This window comes from Takifugu flavidus, chromosome 9 (genome assembly GCF_003711565.1).
Source record: "Takifugu flavidus isolate HTHZ2018 chromosome 9, ASM371156v2, whole genome shotgun sequence".
In the NCBI taxonomy this organism is placed as follows: domain Eukaryota; kingdom Metazoa; phylum Chordata; class Actinopteri; order Tetraodontiformes; family Tetraodontidae; genus Takifugu; species Takifugu flavidus.
The window spans coordinates 15249997-15267950 of NC_079528.1; the positions used below are offsets into that span (position 1 = coordinate 15249997).

General features: G+C 46.5%; 2 protein-coding genes across 3 annotated transcripts in view; both read left to right on the forward strand.

Moving 5' to 3' along the window:
* Nucleotides 1-15036, forward strand: part of LOC130531838 (protein NYNRIN-like) — a 46004-nt gene extending 30968 nt beyond the window's left edge. For both annotated transcript variants that reach the window (XM_057044008.1, XM_057044009.1), the window contains exon 2: nt 14664-15036. The gene's annotated coding sequence lies outside the window, so the exon portion shown is untranslated. The remainder of the gene's footprint in view (nt 1-14663) is intronic.
* Nucleotides 1-17954, forward strand: part of LOC130531845 (uncharacterized) — a 447745-nt gene that overhangs the window by 192550 nt on the left and 237241 nt on the right. The gene's annotated exons all lie outside the window — the stretch shown is intronic.

Sequence of the window (17954 nt, forward strand, 5' to 3'; positions counted from 1 at the left end):
GCCAAATATTCCAAATATTCAAATTATAGCCAACAAAATTCATGTTGTGAACAAGTACAACAGGTGGGAATCACTTTTTTCACATATGAATGAAATGTTGAGCCAACGCATGACTATAGCAAGACTATAATCCCTAGCTTTTCTGGTTCCTGTTACAAATTTTAGTTTTGAGCCCATGGCCACTATTGGAGCCCAGTTAGTTGTGCTGGCTTCTGTCCACTGTTCAGGTCCCTCTTATTTGGATTGGTGACTACATGTTCCTTTCCTGCTTAATGGACTTTTGTTTGTGTGTCAGGATTAATTCTATTTACAAGTGTTTCCTCATCCAAGCAGTGGCATGACTTCCGCAGAAGATCGTACCATAGAATGGGGCCTTTAGGGCATGATGGAACCAGCATTTAGGTTTTCTCTTTTATGCAGAAACTCAAGATACTGTGTTAGGTTTCAGTGAGGGCCAAACTCGGTCTCAGGAAGTTTCTTTCCACAAAGAAATATAGTCCAGAGCGCCACTGAGGGAAGGCTCGGCACAATTGTCAAGATCCAGCACGGTCCTTCACAAAAGGGGGGAGAGGTGTGGTGGTCCACAAAGTTGATGTGACAGTCTGACGCTGGTGACCTGGAGCCCGGAGCCTAAATAGCCTGTTGATTGCCTATAGGCAGCCGGTGTGACTGTCATCACCACCATTTGCGGGACAATGGCTCCACCACTTCCCCTGGAGACAAAACAGAGAGCAAACAACAAAACATCAAACAACACCCAGGACCCTAAAATACTGTTGGATTGACCAACATTTTCAGCATGTGACCTTGTTAGTGGGGCTCATATGTTCACCCTGTCTGATAAAAGCAACTATGGAAAGAAACAGTTACTTTGAAAATGGGGTTTTGTAGTTTTGTTTATGAAATGTATATCATCTCTATTCTAGTAGACAAAAATCTTTGACTACAAATCCCGAATCAAGTTTCTGATCCAAAGCTGAATGAAATGATGTTCAGCATGTGTCTAAAGCCAGCTTCACCTTGCTGCTACTGTTCATTCTGTTTGCTCCCCCTTAGGTCCACCTAATGCCCCCTCTCCCTCTGCATACCAATATCACCACACCACTACCAATATCACCACACCAACCCATATCCAGATCAATGCATTTCAGCTGACAGTGTCCAGTGGGACACCAGCTTTTTCGCTTAACCTCCGCTAGCTGCTTACTGAAGCACAAGCACACTCATACAAAGGAAGACAGACAATAAGCCCCAGAAGACAATCGTATTTGTTACTGTGCATTGTGTCTGTGTGTTCAAATATTTAATCTCTCTTTCTGAACCAAACACACACTCAATCACAGAGGCAGGCAGGAAGCTTGCATTGATCTTAGTCATGGATGAGAGTGCAAAAGCCTTCATTGCTCATCTTTATCTCCCCTCCCCCAACACCACCTCTCTCCATCTGTGTGTCCCTACCATGCTCATCCTGCATTTTCCATTTTCTTTTGGCCCATGTTCCTCCACCCACCACTCATAGGTTCTTCCTGTCCCTAATTCTATTTTTGTCTCTGTTATTTCCATCCCTCTGTCTGTCCACCTCCTCTACCTCTTTGTTTCCCCTCTGCACCAGGACTATTCACCATCATTCAGGACCACTCTCGCACATGCTCAAATGCTCTGCCAGCAGACGCGCACTCATACATTTGTCTTCTGCATTGTTCAGTTTTTATTACTAAAAATTGTAATATGAGAAATGCAGGTATGTTTATCTGTGTATAAAAGATCTGAATCCAGCAGCTAAAGAACAAACTCATCTTCATCACTCCAAGAACTTTATTTTCCCCTAGGGGTAATTTATGGGACATAAGCAGTTTATAGTTACACTTTAAAAGCAGCCGCTATGTATAAGTAAAGAATAAAATGGACATAACAACAACAACAACAACAACAACAACAACAACAATAATAATAATAATAACAATAATCCTAATCTCATCCTGTCAATTAAGGTAACACTATTTACTCAGTGTCACATTTCTTTATTGGAAGCAATTTCACCAGTATCAACCTGGTAGTGTGTGCAATCAAGAGCACTTCCATGTTTTTAAATTTTCTCCATCTTATGCCTCCTGCAATCCCTCCCAACTCAAACAAAATCAAAAGGGAGCAGTTGTCATTATAAGTCTACTGTTACCACGTGAACAGTGCAAATACATACAACAAATTCAATTCCCCCATGGGAATGAATAAAGTACATCTTAATCTTAAATACATAACTAAAGAATGATTCTAAGGAGCCATTGAGAGAAACTCTTGGTTAAGCTGTATGGTCCTATAAATGGAAATACATGTGAAAAGTGGCCAATTCCTGTTCAGTAACAGATACAGCCAATGACCTAGAAATGACCTTAATGAAACGCGTGCAGGATTTTCTCATATATAGCTTGTTCGTACAGCCTGACCTTAATGTCTGTTTCAATTTCATCATGTTATTGCAGCTCCACGGTTAGGGTTGCAGGAAGGAATCCAGCTGTGGATCCACCCATAATGTGAGGGATGAACTCTGGTCCCTCAACACATACACACACATACACAGCTCTTAGCTTGAGGGAAAGCTATCCCCAAGATTACACTAACTAAAACTGTCACCTTCAGTTTGTTACATTCCTCATGGATTCAAAAGTCAAACTCTGTCAGAAATTAAGGTGTAAAAATATCTCAGCTTCAGTTTCACTGATGATTGTGGTCTGCTCTCTTCTTCCTCTCTTTCACCACCATCTCCTTGGTCTTGCTGGTGTTCAGGAAGAGGCTTTTCTGAGACCCACTGAAATGCCATTGGCAAACTGACATGATGTTTGAGTGATAGAGGGGTTGCAATCATGTTCTTACAGTTTGGGGAAATGGTTTAGCAGGCAGCCCTGAGGGACACCCAAGCAGAGTGTTTGACTACAACACGTGTGGGGCCCCTTCATCACATCTTTGGGCTGTCTTTCAGGAAACTCTTAATCCAGGTGCAGGTGATGGGTGGCGAGTCCAGGTCAGCCAGCTTCTTCGTGAGGATGTATTGAATGCGAGACAGAAAAAAAAGCATCCTGACATAGCTTCCCTGTTTCTCCATGTAGCTCACAGCAGCGTCAAGAACAGTGGGAACAGCATCACCTGTTAACCTTAATGTTCTCAGGTTGGTACGACTTGAGGTGGGGTAAAATTAGTTTCACAAAGCACCTCATTACTACAAAGGTAAGAGGCACCTTCAAGGTGCGTTTCTGAGTTTTTAAGAATAGGTATAGTGGTGGGACAGTGGCCTGTTAATCAGCCTTGTCAGGAACCTTGACTGTTGGTCTACACAGGCCCACAGTGCTTTACGTAGTATGTATCTGGACCTGCTGCTTTGTGACGGCTACAGCCTTCAGAACCCCTCTCATCTGATGTTTTTGCAGCTCAAGCAGATGGCTCTCAGGATATAAGTTAAAAGAAATAAACGGCTTTACATACTTCCCGATTCAGGTTATGTATCAATTAGATTTCTTTAAAGCCAGCTTTTCTCCACTACTATCAAAAGTTAAGGAAGAATGTGAGCGATGGTCTTTACCTAAACTGTCTATGGTAACTGTAAAAATTAATATTCTTCCCTGATTTCTTTACATTCTCTTTCATCCAGGTAGATTATCTCATTTTAGACTTTATCTGGGATAAGAAGACTCCCAACTCATCCAGACAATAAGCTACAAAAGCCACTGGGCAGATGGCTTTACCTAACCTCAGATACTGCTACTGCACCTCCAATATTACAGTTTTCTTTAATGACTTCAATGCAGTGTTTTCTCCTGGCCTGACTGGCTGGTCATGAGGCAATTTCTGCACAGCCTGTCTCTCTCAGGGCTCTTTTACACTCACCATCTGCGTCCTCAACTACAAAAAAAGCTCGTCCTTGATTTTAACTTTGTTTGCAACTTTTTCCTCATGCTCCTCTAGCAGCGACCCATGTCTTTCGTCCTTCTCTCAGGCTTTGACAGCCTGCTCAAAGCTTGGTATCTGAACTTGTTTATCGATTAAATCTTTGCCACTCTGTTCAAAGTAACTTCACTAATTTTCCTAGTTTATGACTGAGGACTCTGACCTAGACGCTTTTTGCCCATTCCTAAACAGAAAAGTTGTATCTCTGTTCTTTATAATCGAATAATCTCATTATGTCTAAACTGTAAGTTAAACAAGGACCATCTTTGAAGAAGATGCATGGAGCTTATATCTCACAAACAACAGGGGTGCATAAGTCCTCCATATATGAAAGGCACTCTCTTATACAGTGTAAGGTTGGTAATTTTGTTTACTACACTGTCACAGCTGCGGGCAACCCCGCCCTTGATTCCTCTTTCGCCCCGCGCATCTGTGGCAAATGAGCGCCATCACGAGCCCCTTTTAGTTCCCTGCGCTACGCTGCCTCCCTGCCAGATTGTCCTCTGTGGTTCACATGACTCTCCAGCGTTTTCCTGCTTGCCTGTCTGCCTGGTCTCGACCCTTGTGATAGGTCAATCAATCAATCTTTATTTATATAGCGTCTTATACAATCAAAATTGTTTCAAGGCGCTTTCCAGAATCCCAGGGCCTAACCCCAGACAAGCAACAGTGGCAAGGAAAAACTCCCCTTTAACAGGAAGAAACCTTGAGCAGGACCAGGCTCATGTAGGGGGAACCTCCTGCTGATGGCTGGCTGGGTAGAGAGAGAGGAGAGGGGGGAGGACAGGTAGAGGATAGAATAGGTAGGAGAGGAGAGGGAGAAGAAGAGGAAGAGGAGGGAGGGAGAGGAGAGAGAGGAGAGGAGAGGAGAGGAGAGGAGAGGAGAGGAGAGGAGGAGAGGACGGGCACAGAGGCAAAGAAACACATACAAAAATACACTATTTATACAGCGGGTCAGCGGGGCCAGAGGTCATCATGCAGCTCCGAAGGCGGCGATACCTGTAAATGAATGGGGGGGGGAGAAGCAGAAAAACTACACAGGAATCATCATAACTCGTCTGCTTGATGAGGAGGAGGAAAGGAGAGGAAAGGAGAGGAGAGGAAACCATGACCCAGTGGGGTGACAGAGGCCTGTCAGGTGATCATGTTTCCGGACCCCGGCAGCCTTGGCCTATAACAGCATAGCTAAGATGTGACCTAACGATTAGACGACCCCCTAAGTATGATAATTTGTCTGTCTATGATAGTAACTGGAACTACAGAATTAACAACAATAAGCTTTTTCAAAGAGGTAGGTTTTAAGTCTGATCTTAAAAGTAGCGATGGAGTCAGCCTCCCGTACCTGGACAGGGAGCTGGTTCTATAGCAGGGGGCCTGGTAGCTAAATGCTCGGCCCCCCCTTCTACTCCTAGAAACTCTGGGAACTACAAGTAGACCAGCATTCTGAGAGCGGAGCAGTCTATTGGGCTGGTAAGGTATCACTAGCTCCTCCAGGTAGGATGGAGCTAGGCCTCTGAGGACCTTGTAGGTCAAAAGAAGGGTTTTAGAGTAGAATGGGGGGCTGAGCATTTAGCTACCAGGCCCCCTGCTTTGGAACCAGCTCCCTGGCTGACTCCATCTCTACTTTTAAGATCAGACTTAAAACCTACCTCTTTTAAAATGCTTATTGTTACTAATTCTGCAGTTCCAGTTACTATCATAGACAGACAAACTATCATACTTAGGGGGTCATCTAATCATTAGGTTAACATCTTAGCTATCCTGTTATAGTCTCCTCTCCCTCTCCCCCCCTTCTCCTTCTCCCTCTTCCTCTTTCTCTTCCTCTCCTCTCTCTTTACCCAGCCGGCCATCAGCAGGAGGGTCCCCCTACATGACCCTGGTCCTGCTCAAGATTTCTTCCTGTTAAAGGGGAGTTTTTCCTTGCCACTGTTGGTTGTTGGGGGTTAGGCCCTGGGATTCTGGAAAGCGCCTTGAAACAATTTTAAGACGCTATATAAATAAAGATTGATGATGTTGATGCTGTATTCTGTGGCGTTTAATGGCCTTGGTCAAGATTTTAGTTTGTTTTTAATGAAAACATCAGAAATAGGTGAATATCATCTGCCTGCTTTTTATAAGAGTGTTTTTAAGGTGTTGGTTAAAGAATGGAAGGGGCAGGCGGAATCAGCGTACTGGTTCCAGCAGCAGCCGGGCTTATGGGGGACCAAGTTGGACCTTGGGGAGTTGATGACCAGGAAGATGGTAACTGCGAGAGTTGTCACACTGGGCCAGGTTGTGGCGTTGACGGGCCGTCAGATGGATGACCCCTCTGGCCTTGCTGCATGGCTGGGATTATGTTCACAGGGGACTGTGCAAAAGCTGCTGGACCACTGGAAAACCAAGCTCTCCTGCCATGACTGCCTGCTCCTGACCTCATCCATAACCACGGTGGTAGAGGAGGAACCAGATTTTAAAGACCGCCCAGGTCCCCTTCTGAAAATCTCGGCATCTGTTTCCATACAGGATACATCTGGGAAAATGCTGTACAAGATGCTGGTGAATACCACGAACACAGACTGAACTAGAGAGCTGGCACACCCTTGAGAAGGTACTTTGGCCTGTCTGCAGACTACAGGTCTCAGTGGAAGGCAATGTACAAGCCTCCACTCTCTAAGAGACACGCTGACCTCCACTGGAGAGTCCTCCATAGCATCTTCCCAGTAAACATTTGTGTCAACAAGTGAGCAGTGAAAGACAAGTGCCCATTTTGTGATCACAGAGAGACAATCTTTTACTGTTTTTATGAATGTCAGCGTCTTTCACCATTGTTTTTATTTCTACAACATGTGTTTTTAAGGTGTGGGGAATGTTTTAACAAGCAGTATTTTATTCTTGGTTTTAGATACACACGTCATCACAAGTGTCAGCTTTTAAACTTTGTTTTATGGCAGGCGTATTCCGTGGTGGTGTATTTAAGCCGTAGGAAGAAGGTAGAGGAGAGTTTTATTGTTGAACCCGTCATCGTGTGTATCAATATGATCAAGTCCAGACTCCTCATTGATTTTAACTTTCACAAGGCACGGACTTACTTCCAGTTTTTCTGGCTCCTGCAGCCGACCTGGTTCACTTTTTGGCCCAAAAGGTGAGACGGCGGAGGAGAGGAAGACGGGCCGGTGCCCTGGCGAGACTATACAGGAGAGGCTCGCGCACGGCGCTGCCTGGGATCTTTCTGTCCAACGCCAACTCACTTTGTAACAAAATGGACGAGCTGAAGTTGCTGATGCGGATTAAAGATTTTTCCACCTCGTGTGTTCTCTGCTTCACTGAAACCTGGTTCAGGAAAGAGACACCGGACAGCGTGCTCCTCCTCGAGGGATTCCAGCTGTTCCGTGCCGACCGCGACCTGGTGCTCTCTGGCAAGAGAGCGGGCGGTGGAGTCTGCTTCTACATCAACAGCGACTGGTGCACTGATGTGACTGTGATCTCTCAGCACTGTTCTCCTGCTTTGGAATACCTCTTCATCAACTGCAGACCCTTCTATTCTCCGCGTGAGTTCGCTTCATTCATTCTGGCCTCTGTTTACATCTCGCCAGATGCGGACGTGCGCGAGGCTCAGCGCACGCTCACGGACTGTATTCAACAAGTGGAGCGGACCTATCCCGACGCTCTGGTTATCGTGCTTGGCGACTTTAATCAGAGCAACCTGAGTTACGAGCTCCCCAGGTACAAACAGTTTATCAAATGCCCCACCAGAGCAGAGAACACGCTGGATCACTGCTACACCACAGTGAAGGACGCGTATCGGGCTATCCCCCGTGCTGCGCTAGGACTGTCTGATCACGTGATGTTCCACCTGATCCCCACATACAGACAGAAACTTAAACTAATAAAGCCATCCGTGAGCACCACGAAGAGATGGACCAGTGAGGCTGTGGAGGAGCTGCGCACGTGCTTGGATACAACTGACTGGGACATGTTTAAAGGGGCCACACATGATCTGGATGAGTACACGGACACTGTGACCTCATATATCCACTTTTGTGAGGAGTGCATTCTACCAACGCGCACTAGGGTGAGTTATTCCAATGACAAGCCCTGGTTCACACCGAAACTCAGACAGATCAGGAAAGAAAAGGAAGCAGCGCTGAAAAGTGGAGACAGAGACTGCTACAGAGAGGCCAAATACCGGTTTAGCAAGGAACTGAGGAGAGCTAAATCTGTGTATTCGGAGAAACTTCAGCAGCGGTTTACTGCTAACATCTCTGCTTCTGTGTGGAGAGGCCTGAGGCAGATTACCGACTACAGGCCTCAAGCTTCAAAGGGTCAGGACGACAAAGCCCTTTGTCAGAGTCTGTCCCTCCACTATGCCCGCTTTGACACCTCGTCAGCCATGCCCAACACCTCCCCTCCCCCCAGTGTCACTGCCCCCATGGACCTTACTCCATCAAAGGCAGTTCCCTCCTCCTCCCCCCCTCCACTCACCATCACTCACCATTAGTCCCCCCCCCCATCACTTACCACCAGTTCCCCCCTCCTCCCCCCCTCCATTCACCATCAGTGAACAGGATGTGCGAAGGCAGTTTGCCAGTTTGAACCCGCGCAAGGCCCCTGGCCCGGACGGCGTGTCTCCTTCCACCCTGAGGCACTGAGCAGAGGAGCTGACTCCTGTCTTCACAGACATCTTCAACTCCTCCCTGGAGTCGTGCCAGGTGCCAGCCTGCCTCAAAACTTCAACCATTGTCCCTGTCCCCAAGAAGCCACGGATCACTGGGCTTAACGACTACAGACCTGTGGCGCTCACCTCTGTAGTCATGAAGTCCTTAGAGCGCCTGATCCTGCCACACCTCAAGTCCATCACCACCCCCCTCCTGGATCCACTGCAGTTCGCCTACAGAGCTAACAGATCTGTGGACGATGCGGTCAACCTGGCCCTTCACTCCATCCTGCAGCATCTGGACTCCCCGGGAACCTACGCGAGGATCCTGTTCGTGGACTTCAGCTCTGCATTCAACACCATCCGCCCCGCTCTGCTACAGGACAAGCTGTCCCAGCTTAGTGTGCCTGACTCCCTCTGCAGGTGGATCATCTCACTTCCTGACGGATCGGAGGCAGTATGTGCGGCTGGGGAAGACTGTCTCGGACTCTGTCACCATCAGCACTGGATCACCCCAGGGCTGTGTACTTTCCCCCCTGCTCTTCTCCCTGTATACAAACTGCTGCACCTCAAGCCACCAGTCTGTCAAGCTGATCAAGTTTGCAGATGACACCACCCTCATCGGGCTCATCTCCAATGGAGACGAGACTGCCTACAGGAGGGAGGTGGCTCGACTGGTGTCCTGGTGCGGACACAACAACCTGCAGCTGAACGCTCAGAAGACAGTGGAGATGATTGTGGACTTCAGGAAAGTCACAGCCCCTTTGCCCCCCCCTTGCCCTCATGGACTCCCCCATCACCATCGCAGACTCCTTCCGCTTCCTGGGCACCACCATCACCCGGGACCTTAAGTGGGAGCCAACCATCAGCTCCCTCATCAAGAAGGCCCAGCAAAGGATGTTCTTCCTATGGCAGCTGAGGAAGCTCAAACTGTCTCCCAGGATGTTGGCGCAGTTTTATACGGCCATCATCGAGTCCATCCTCACCTCCTCCATCACCGTGTGGTATGCTGGTGCCACCGCCAGGGACAGACTAAGGCTGCAGCGCGTCGTGCGCGCTGCCGAGAAGGTGATCGGCTGCAGGCTTCCATCCATCCAGGACCTGTATATCTCCAGGACCCGGAGGCGTGCAGGTCGGATCACGGCCGACCCTTCCCACCCTGGTCACGGACTGTTTTCCCCCCTCCCCTCAGGCAGGAGACTACGGTCCATTCGGACCAAAACCTCCCGCTACATGAACAGCTTCTTCCCCTCTGCCATCAGGCTGCTGAACACCAAGTGACTTATCACTTAAGCACCATGTACAGCAGCCAGTCGGACTCACGAACAATACATCACATTACTCCTGCATTGACCTGCACTATTTCTTACTATTTATGTATATACTGTATATATGTCTTATTTTATTTTATTTATCTTATTCTAGTGTTGTCTTCTTTATGTTGAATGTCGCAGCGTCACACCAAGACAAATTCCTAGCTTGTAATACTGTAATACTGTGTGTTACATGAACAATGGCAATAAATCGGATTCAATTCAATTCAATTCAATTCAATTCAAGGCAGCCGGAGATCAGAACCTTTTTGAGCAGGTCTGGTGTTTTAATCATGTCTTTTGTTTTTTAGCAGCTGACTCTTTGCAGTTTGGAGATGCACTCGAATAGATTAGATTTATTCTGAGGGAGTGTTTTTAAAGATCTAAATTATATGTATGTTATTTTGTAAGAGCGGCAAATAAAGCTGTTTTCATAATTCAAATTTTCTCTCTTTGTATCCATCTACAGTTATCGCTGCCTTCATAGCTGTAAGCAGACCTGCTGACCTCCGACCCTGCTGACCCACTCTTATACCAGCACCTTTTTATAATTGATGTATTTCCACGATCACTGCATATTCTCTCCTCTACCTATCCTGCCCCCTTCTCCTCCCTCTCTACCCAGCCGGCCATCAGCAGGAGGGTCCCCCTACATGAGCCTGGTCCTGCTCAAGGTTTCTTCCTGTTAAAGGGGAGTTTTTCCTGCTACTGTTGCTTGTTGGGGGTCAGGCCCTGAGGTTCTGTAAAGTGCCTAGAAAAAAAATTGATTGTAACAGAAGCTATATAAATAAAGATTTGATTTGATTTTGAAGTTTAGCAGTAGAGAGGAAGAAGAGCAGCTCGATTTTTACATGTTGTTATTTTCTCTGAGGTTGCTAATATAGAAAAGTTTAATAGTTATGCTATTTAAGCCCTCTACACAATAAACCAAAGTAGAAGTACATGGCAGTTAGTATACACTTTGGGAAGGTCTAACTTGGTCCCCCATAAGCCCGGCTGCTGCAGGTTTACTGAACAAAACTAATTTTTAATTTTTACATTTACCTTGAAAATACTCCAGATACTCAATACGTGAAACTGTTAGGAGTTTTCCCTAGTGCTTTCTCTCTCCCCTTTCCCCTTTGCTTTCTCTGTGTTTCCCATGTCTGTTTCCAGGCTGGGCGGGGCTGCTTCCTGGTTCACACCCATCGCGCAATCTACACACCTACAACTCATCTCCAGATAATCATCTACACCTGCCTCCTGATTTAAAAGACTGGTTCGTTCATTATTTGACTCAGTGTTGCTGCCCGTTTCCTCAGCTGGGTTGATGTTCCTGTTTCAGGCCTGCTGGTCCTGTTCAACCCAGCATGTTTCCTCAAGCAATCTCAACCATTTGGATGAGATTCCGAGGTTTGTCTGGCAAAGACTTACTCATTACTGTCCGAAAACCCCATTTTCTTCTCCTTGCTTTTCAAGGAGAAAGTCCAGGATTCAGTCATTTTCCTTGAAGAACAGGGAATTGTTCCCCTCTTTTTCCTCTGATGACTAACCTGTTAAATCTGTGACTCAAATCCTGTTTGACTTTGGAGAGACATGCTGTTACATGGTGACTCAGTTGCTGCGTGGATCTGTTCCTATAGGTCAGCACTAGCATCTTTGCTACCTCTCTCTGCCTCTCTCATTCAAAAGTTGCTATTTTGCCTCTTCCTCAGTTGACTTGAGCACTATATAAAGCTTCATCCCATCTGCTGTCCAGGGGATGGTTTCCTTTTTGTTCCATCTGCCCTCTCCGGGGTTTGTTTGGGCACAGCGAGACACACAGAGGCCACAATCAGCATCAGGTAAACCCACAAAGCTCCTGACTCTGGTCAGCTTGTTCATCTTCAGCTTTTACTTTTGAAAAAAGTTTTGGAATCAAGGGCCTTGACAGCAAGCAAAACGTGCCCAACTCTCTCATTCATTGACTCACATGCTGAAGAGAATTGTGTTTCTCGTTACCATGTGTTGTACCATATGTTTCTGTTTTCTCTTAGAAGTACTTTAGAAGTTAGGAATGGTAGAATCTTTAGTAAGTGTAATAAAGGTCAGTTGACCCTTCCTTGACATGATTGTTGTTTAGACAGTTGGAATCAGGAGGAGACACTCAGACGGGAAGTGTTAAACCCCCATTGTAAAACTTGACAGCATAGTTTACTGGTGTTGACAAATTCCTCTGCAAGAAGGTGAACTTTGAACTGGCCATTTGGGAAACACCAGAGAACAAGGACTGTGCCAGCATCCAATGGGACTGGAAGAAGAAGACAAGGTTATCCAAGAAGAAGGATTGGATTGGACTGAATTAGCATCAATATTTGACATGTGTTTCTATAAAAGACTGGGTCAAGGGATAGTTGGGTTGTCAGACTTCATGCCCTGGCAATTTACTCTGTTATTGTAGGGTTATGAACTGCCCCGGAGCTCTGTAATATTTGTATCTTGAATTGGTTCTATTTGCTAAATACATTTTGAAATTGGCATTTTTCTTCTTGAAGTCTTCATTCAAAGAACACGCGGATTAACAGTGACACACGAAATGTATTGCGATCCAACCATGCCCATCTTTGGAAGGGTCATGTTCATGTGTTCCAGCATTCCAACAAAAGTGTTTTCACTTTTCTTGATTTAATACATTTGTCCAAAATACCAGATTTACTGTGAAACTGCTTATCTGAAAACTTGAGAGCATCTATGGAGTGGAGGAAATACCACAAAGTGATAACAGCTGATGTGAATAAAAGTGGAGCAGCGGCACGATGGAGGGTGTTCCAGAGTGAACTGCTGCTCTTTCTCACTTGCAAGGTTACCCGTGTGGCTGTGTCTTTAGTTGATTCACGCAGGGTTTTGCCGAGTTGCTCTGTTTCAATTCTAACACATGGCAGATAATCATCTAACTGGTTAGTAACAATCTCAATCTGCTTCCCTTTGAGCGTAACAATGGGCCAGATTCACGAAACATTCTTACAAACAAATTTGTTCTTAAGTCCCACTTACGAACATTTTACGAAGATTGTGGCATTCACCAATTTCTTCTTATTCTGGATTTATGCGTAGGTAAGAACAAATCCTACGAACACTCAGGAGTACTCTTACGCACATTTCAGTGCCAACATGTTGGCATGATTGTGTTTTCTTCTCTTGTGCAGTTCAATAAAATTCAATATTACAATGATAATTATGTCATATTTATTTATTTCCTATTTTTGGTGATTCACGGAGAATTTTAAAATTACGTAAATGTGCCAATGACTTAACTTTAATCAACCAAATTGGAAACCATGCCAAAACTGTCTTTTTATTTGATTTTATCTTATTTTATTAGGGGATCTAGGATATGCCCTGGCTCCCTGGTTGTTGACACCACCGACTAACCCTCAGCCTCCACAGGAAATTTTATTCAATCAGATGCATGCGCGCAGTTGCTCCACCATTGAACGCACCATCGGCATGTTAAAGGGCCCCTGGATGTGTTTAGACACAGAGCAGTTTTATCAAGCGTGTTAGCCATCCTTTCTTGATTGTTCAACACGGCGTCAGAAATCGTTTTGCTGAAAGCATTTTGCTGCTTTTTGCTCTGTCTACAGGGTCCTGCTGCAGTTCCTTTTATGGGCATTTGTGGGCGGTGACCTATGCTAATCATATGTTAATTAGACTCACCTGGCACGCACTTTCAACTTACGAACAGATGGCATTCATCAATCTAAGAACACAGCTGCGAACAATTCTGGGGTTTACGAACGCGTTGGTGAATCCGACGTAGAACTTCTTAAGAACAACTTAAGAAAGGATCTAAGAAGATTCTTAAGAACATATTGGTGAATCTGGCCCAATGTCGTGAAAGTCATCGAGTTTCTCCAATATTTGGTTGTGTTTATGAATATGGTGGCTGGAGCACTACAATGTCCACATCCTCTTCCTTGTTGTCTTTCTGTTGCAGGTCTCTCGGTATTTTGTTTTGTGGGTTTTTCCAGTAAAGACAATACTGTGTACATTTGTCCCATCTTCTTTTTGGCCCTGCAATACAGCTTTTGACAGTCACATTTGACCAGCTCTCCTGCTGGCCCTCAGGGCAATCAACCTCTTCTTCAGGCACATCATCTTCTGTCTTGGTATTGGTGAAAGGTGCCTCCTCCTCTTCCTCATCATCAGAGTCAGTCAGTCTGTGTCTGTCTGTGTCTGTCTGACTGACTGACTGACTGACAATCAAGAAGACGGAGGACAGGTAGAGCAGAGAATAGGTAAAGAACATAGAAATACATTATATTAATTAAAATAAACTTTGGGTTGAGTTGAGTGGGTCAGAGGTCAGTAGGTCAGCCTGTCATACCTGTAGATGAATACTGGGGGGGTAGAAAAACTACACAAGAAATAACATCACTAATCTATTTGGTGAAGAGGAGTGGAGAGGAGAGGAGACCAGGCGCGAGTGGCAGCCTATAACAAAAGCTCCTGCTCACCTTCGAGCTTTTCTTTACTTTTTCTTCTTGTCTCCGCACCTACTACTTTTTTTTGTGTGTGTTCGGCTTGTTTTCATTTATCTTCATCATGTACGTAAGACTTGTGGAGTTTGCACTGGTGGCTCTACTTTTCACTTTTCGATACCGCGTCCGGAGACTGTTGAGAATTGTCTTTATCTTGTTGTTATGTGTTTCACCATATGTTCCTGTCTTCCCTTAGAAGTTAGGCAAGGTAGACTAAATGTAATTAAAAACAGAGACATTCCAGTTGCAGGATTGTTGTTTGATCTACTGTTATCTCAGGAGCCAGTCAGGCAGGGGGTGTCAAACACTCATTGTAAACAGGATATCAGGGGGGTTGATGATGATCACATTTGCATGAAGATGGGGATCTGGCCACCTGGGAAAACAATGGAAAAGAAGAACTCTACCAACACCAAAGGGACTGGAGGAAGAGGACGAGGACATCTCAGCAGGGGATCTGGAGTGGATTGCATGGACATTGTGAATTTGCATGTGTGTGACTATAAAGGACTGGGCCCAGGGATAGTTAGGTTGTCAGACTTCGTGCCCTGACGATTAACTCTGTTGTTGCTAGGGTGATGAACTGGCCCGGAGCTCTGTAATATTTGTATCTGGAATTGGTTCTATTGTCAAATACATTTTGAAATTGGTACTTTTCTTCTCGAAGTCTTCATTCAACGAACACGCGGATCGGCAGCTACATACGGGAGGTATTGCGATCCAACAAGACCCATCGCAGAGCTGCGGCTTGCTTGTTTACAGCAGGGACCAGCTGTTCGCCCTACGGAGCTCTGCGGTGCTGCCCAAGGAGCGACCCGATGTGCCCCCCGAGCTGAGGAGGAGGAAACGGGGATGCCACACCGGGGTCGAGCGCCGTGCCGGGAGGAGACGCTATCGGCCCGTCCTGCCCTCCATTTACACACGAGACCAGCTGATGGCTCTAAGACCACCATCCTTCGAGGTCGGAGAGAAGCCCCAAATCCCGAAGGAGCTGAGGAGGAAACAACGAGGGACTAAGGCTGGAGTTAAACACAGGATGAAGAGGCGACGTTTTAAACCCTGCGTCCCCGCGGTCATAACGGGGAATGTCAGGTCCCTGGCAAATAAGATGGACGAGCTGGAGGCGCTCACACGGACACAGCGGGAGTATAGAGAGGCCAGTATCATGTGTTTCACGGAGACATGGCTCCATGGACTGATACCGGACTCTAATGTGATGATCGCTGCCTTCAGCACTGTGTGAGCGGACTGAGACACCACCGCGGCCAGTAAGAAGAAAGGAGGGGGACTGGCCGTGTTCGTTAGCAACAAGAGGTGGAACCCGGAGCATATTCACGTCAAGGAGCGCGTGTGCAGTCCCGACGTGGAACTTATTGCTATCGGACTCCGTCCATACTATTTGCCACGGGAGTTTACTAATGTCATTGCCATCACTGGCATTATTAATATTAATACTAATATTATTAATATTCCTCCGACCGGTAAAGCGGACACGGCCTGTGACGTTATTCACTCTGTCACGGCTGACCTGCAGACTAAACATCCCGGAGCCTTTATCCTCATCACAGGAGACTTCAATCATGCCTCCCTTAAGTCCACTCTCCCTACATTCCATCAATATGTCCAGTGCAGCACGAGAGACAGTGAGACTTTGGATTTACTGTATGCTAATGTCACCAGTGCATACACCTCCACTGCACTCCCTCCACTAGGCAAGTCTGACCATAATCTCGTGCTGCTCTCCCCATCATACACACCTGTGGTTCAGCAGCAATCAGTCACTGTGAGGACTGTTATGAAATGGTCAGATGGTGCCATGGACTGCCTGAGGGATGCCCTGGAGACCACCAACTGATCTGCTCTCTGTGAACCCCTACCACAGCTGTCCCAATATTCCTCTGGATAACAATGGGTCCCCTTCACACCTCCCAGAGCCCCTAACACCTCTGCCAACTTCTTCCTCCTCCCCCCTGCTGACACCCTACATAGATTCCAACATGTCACCCATCCCCCCGGCAGGACTATCCTTCACGTCTAGCCAGGTGAAGAGAGAGCTGGAGAGGCTCAACCAAAGAAAGGCTGCCGGACCGGACGGCATCAGCCCAAGAGTGCTGAAGAACTGCTCCAGGCAGCTGTGTGGAATACTGCAGCACCTGTTCAACCAGAGCCTTCATCTTCAGAGGATCCCAGTGCTTTGGAAGACATCCTGCCTGATCACGGTGCCGAAGAAGACCCATCCTGTGGCACCGAGTGACTACAGGCCAATAGCACTGACCTCCCACATTATGAAGGTCATGGAGCGGCTGGTGCTGTCACACCTCAGACCTCTGGTGAGCCCCTTTCAAGACCCTCTGCAGTTTGCCTATCAGCCCAAGGTGGGGGTTGATGACGCAGTAATATACTTGCTACCGAGGGCTTACTCCTCCTTGGACAGACTAAATACCACAGTGCGAGTCATGTTCTTTGACTTCTCTTCTGCCTTCAACACCATCTAGCCAAGACTGCTGAGGGCTAAGTTGGAGAACATGCAGATGGATGCTCCCCTTGTTTCTTGGATCGAGGACTACCTGACAGGTCGACCACAGTTTGTGAGACTGCGGAGCTGTGTGTCCGACCCCCTGATGAGCAACACAGGAGCTCCCCAAGGAACTGTGCTCTCCCCCTTTCTGTTCACCACCTACACAGCTGACTTCCAGTACCACTCTGAGACATGTCATCTCCAGAAGTACTCGGATGACACAGTCATAGTCGGGTGTGTGGAGAATGGACAAGAGGATGAATACAGGGACCTTGTGGAGAGTTTTGTTAGGTGGAGCAGGGAGAACCTTCTGCAGCTCAATGTGACCAAGACGAAGGAGATGGTGGTGGATTTCAGAAAAAGCAAGTCCCCTCCCTCCCCAATCTGCATTAGTGGGAAAGATGTGGAAATAGTCTCATCTTACAGGTTCCTGGGTGTTCAGCTGGACAATAAACTGGAGTGGTCCACAAACACCGATGCTGTCTACAATAAGGCCATGAGCAGACTCTAGTTCCTCAGGAGACTCAGGTCCTTCAGTGTTTGCAGCAGGATGCTCCACATGTTCTACCAGTCTGTCATGGCTAGCACCATCTTCTTTGCTGTAGTGTGCTGGGGAGCAGGCATTAAAGCAAAGGATGCCAACAGACTCAACAAACTCATTAAAAAGGCAGGGTCTGTTGTTGGCTATAGACTTGCAAACTTAGACGAGGTGGTGAGGGACAGGATGGTGTTGAAACTGCAGACAATCATGGACAATCCCTCCCACCCCCTCTATAACACAGTGGACAAACTGAGAAGCAGCTTCAGCAGCAGACTCCTGCAGCCTCGCTGCTCTAAGGAATGGTACAGGAAGTCATTCCTGCCGTCTGCCATCAAACTGTATAACTCATCCTAACCCGGCCAATGTAATGTTTATGTTGTAATTTTATTTCTATTTTATTCTATATTTATATATATATATATATGCTTATAATATGTATATTGTAGGTCACTTGTATATCATAATTCACCATAATTGTTCATATCTGTTCCATTGCCATAGTCCTGTTGAG